Raw genomic sequence first — 4,070 nt, 5'->3', positions numbered from 1 at the left:
TTAGGCCTAAAATATGTAATTAAGGGTAGAAATTAGGGATTTGGGTAGAGTTAGGGCTTTTTGATTATTTGTGATTTAGACCTCGTTTTGGGATCGAATTTGAAAACAAATTATATATTCGGGCTCGTGGGCAAATGGGTGATCGGGTTTTGGTCTGAACCTCGTGTTTTGACCAAGCAGGCCCGGGGTCAATTTTTGGGATTTTGGGAAGAATGATTGGAAAGTTATAATTGAACATTGGAATTTGATTGTTTAGCACTTATTGATGATATTGAGTCAATTATGTATAGATTCGATTGGTTGGAGCCGAATTTGAGAGAAAAAGCGGTGTTTGAGGCTTGAGTTGGTCGTAAAAGTTCGAGGTAAGTGTTCGGTCTAACCTCAGCTTGAGGGATTAGGAGTTGAGTCTTATTTGCTACTTGCTTCTTGTTTACTGCGACGTATAGGCATGGTGACGAGTATCTATATATTGCTATCGAGCATGACCGTGAGTCTTAAATTTGAACGTTGTTGTGCTCTTAGATGGCACTTCGGATGCTTTAATTAATGATCTCCTATATTGAGTAAAGATTGGTTTTATCCTCGTAGATCTTAGTTATGATTGAGTATTGTCATTAATTGAGCTGAGTACAAAATGAGTTAGGATTTGGTTATAGCTGATTCTCCCTTGCCGGGATGACTATTTCGATATTGTTGTTCCCTTGCCGGGAAGTTATTATATTATTTTTGTTACCTTGCCGAGATTTCTTGTAATTTTGTGATGACTTGTAAATGGGAGCGGGTGGTACGCCTACCACAAGATATGATGAAATGGGAGCGGGTGGTATGCCTACCATAAGATCGATGAAATGGGAGGGGGTGTACGCTTACCATGAGATATAATGAATTGGGAGCGGGAGGTACGCCTACCACGAGATATAATAAAATGGGAGCAAGTGGTACGCCTACCACAAGATATGAGAAATGGGATCGGGTTGCACGCCTGCAACAAGATGAAACTGAAAGTGAAAGTTACCTTATTTCTTTTTTATCCGTGTCAGAAGTTAAATTGTAGTTTCCTTATTATTCTTTGATATTCTGTTTTATCTGCTACCTCCGAAGCATGTTCCCCTTTCCAGCTTTGATTACTTATTACCTATTTACTTTTTCCGCCATATATTATATAACTGCACAGGTTTATCTGGAGTCTGGTCCTAGCCTCATCACTACATCGCCGGGGTTAGGCCAGACACTTATCAACACATGGGGTCGGTTGTGTTGACGCTACACTTTGTACTTATGTGTAGATACCAGAGCAGTGTTTGAGCAGCAACATTAGCTCGGGAGCTAGCCTTTAGTCCACCTAGACATCGAGGTAGGCTTACAGGCGTCCGTAGGCCCGACGTCTACTCTATCCTATTTTATATTCCGTTATCTCATGTATTCGAGACAAACAATATTATCTTTGTTTCAAACTGATGTATGTAATATTCTTAGTAGTCCGTGGATGATGTGACACCAGGTTCTGGGTAGAGACATGTATTGGTTTCTAGATATTTGGGTTTCATATTTATTTAAGACTTCTGCTAAATTTTATTTTCCTTTGTCACTTAAATGCGTTATCATTGATAATTTAACTGGCGAAACATGTATAAAAACGAATGAGATAGTGGTTTCTAAGTTCATGGCTTGCTTAACTTTTACGAGTAGGCACCATCACGACTCCCGAGGGTGGGAATTCCGGGTCGTGACAAGTTGGTATCAGAGCTCTAGGATACATAGATCTTACAATTCATGGACAAGCTCAGTAGAGTCTAAGGGATCGGTACGGAGACGTCTGTATGTATCCCCTAGAGGCTACAGAGTTAGGAAAATTTCCCATTTGTTCTTTCCTGTTGTGCGGTTTTGTTTCTCAATACTGATTGCCTTCCTACTCTGTTCTTTCGAGATGGCGAGAACACGCGCTTCCTCATCTACCGCTCAGCAGCCCGAGCCCCCAACAACAGCTCCTACGAGGGGCAGAGGGCGAGGCCGAGGCTGTGCTAGAGGCTGAGGTAGGGGAAGAGCTCAGCCCCGAGTAGCAGCACCAGTGGTGGAGCCTCAGGTTGATTTTGACGAGGAGGTTCCGGCCCCAGCGATTCCGGTGGGCCCAGTTCAAGTCCCGGAAGGGTTTATTGCTACCCCAGTTCTTCAGGATACTCTGGTCCGATTAGTGGGCCTCATGGAGAGTGTCACCCGAGCAGATTTGCTTCCTGTAGCATCAGTCGTCTCTCAGGCTGGAGGAGGGGCTCAGACTCTTGCTACTCGCACTCCGGAGTAGGTGGATCCTCAGATTCAGACTCCAACGGTTCAGCCAGTTAAGGCAGTCCAGCCAGGTGTAGTAGCTCAAACCGGCGATGGAGCAGCCATGTCTGCCGATGCTTTGTGGAGGTTGGATAGGTTCACCAAGCTCTTCACTACTACTTTTAGCGGTGCTTCTTCTGAGGAACCCTAGGATTTTCTATACAGTTGCCACGAGGTTCTTAGGAACATGGGTATTGTTGAGACCAATAGGGTCGATTCTGCTACATTTCTCTTGTCTGGATCTGCTAAGACTTGGTGGAGGGATTATTGCTTAGCTAGACCAGCCGGTTTGCCAACCTTGACTTGGGAGCAGTTTTCAGTGTTGTTTTTGGAGAAGTTTCTCCCCATTACTCAGAGAGAGACCTATCGGAGGCAGTTTGAGTGCCTCCAGCAGGGTTCCATGACTGTTACCCAGTATGAGACCAAGTTCATTGACTTAGCTCGCCATGCTCTTGTCATACTTCCTACCGAGAGAGAGAGGGTGAGGAGGTTTATTGATGGTCTGATTCAGCCGATTCGTCTTTAGATGGATAGGGAGACTGGGAGTGAGATCACCTTTCAGGAGGCAGCCAATGTGGTCCACAGAGTTGAGATTCTGTCACAGGGAGGTAGTCATGGGTCGGATAAGCGGACCTATCATTCAGGCAGATTCAATGGTACCTCGTCTAGAGTTAGAGATTCATATGGTAGAGGCCATCCTCATAGGCCCTTTTAGTCAGCTCTTCAGTTTTCTCACGGTGCTTCAGGTAGTCGTGGTCCTCCGATGCAGTATTCTGATTAGCAGTCTTTCAGTGCACCACCAGCACCTATCAGTGCACCACCGCTTCAGAGTTTCCAGGGTCGTCAGCCCCAGCAGCCGAGGGCTTGTTTTACTTGTGGTGACACGAGGCACATTGCTAGGTATTGCCCTTAAGCTTCGAGTAGTTCTCCGCATCAGGGTTCTCGTGCTATGATTCAGGCCCCAGGTGTTCCACAGTCCACCCAGCTAGCTAGAGGTGGGGGTAAAGGTGCTAGAGGTGGAGGTAGAGGTCCTAGAGGTGGAGCTCAGGCCGCCAGAGGTGGAGGCCAGCCAACAGCAGCCCGTCCTAGAGAGGTAGTTCAGGGTGGTTGGGCCCAACCCCGATGTTATGCCCTTCCAGCCAAGCCTAAGGCTGAGGCTTCAGATTCAGTCATTACAGGTATTATTCTGGTTTGTGATAGAGATGTTTCGGTGCTATTTGATCCAGAGTCTACGTACTCGTATGTGTCGTCTTATTTTGCACCGTATCTGATCATGCCTAGTGATTTATTAAGTGATCCTGTTTATGTGTCTACACCAGTGGGTGATTCTATTGTGGTTGATCGAGTCCATCATTCTTGTATTGTGGTGATCGGGGGTCTTGAGACTCGTGTAGATTTGTTACTTTTAGACATGGTTGATTTCGATGTTATATTAGGGATGGACTGGTTATCACCTTACCACGCTATCTTGGATTTCCATGCTAAGACTATGACCTTAGCTTTACTAGGTATGCCTCGTTTAGAGTGGAAAGGGACTCTTGGTCATTCTACTCGCAGTGTTATCTCGTATGTAAAGGCTCGCCGTATGGTCGAGAAGGGGTATTTGGCCTATTTGGCGTATGTTCGCGATTCTATTGCTGAGGTTCCCTCTACTGATTTTGTGCCTGTTGTTCGCGAGTTTCCTGAGGTATTCCCTTCAGACCTGTCGGGGATGCCACCTGATAGGGATATTGACTTCTGCATTGATT

Source organism: Nicotiana sylvestris, chromosome 11 (genome assembly GCF_000393655.2).
Source record: "Nicotiana sylvestris chromosome 11, ASM39365v2, whole genome shotgun sequence".
Lineage (NCBI taxonomy): Eukaryota > Viridiplantae > Streptophyta > Magnoliopsida > Solanales > Solanaceae > Nicotiana > Nicotiana sylvestris.
Note: the sequence above shows the minus strand (reverse complement) of the source record.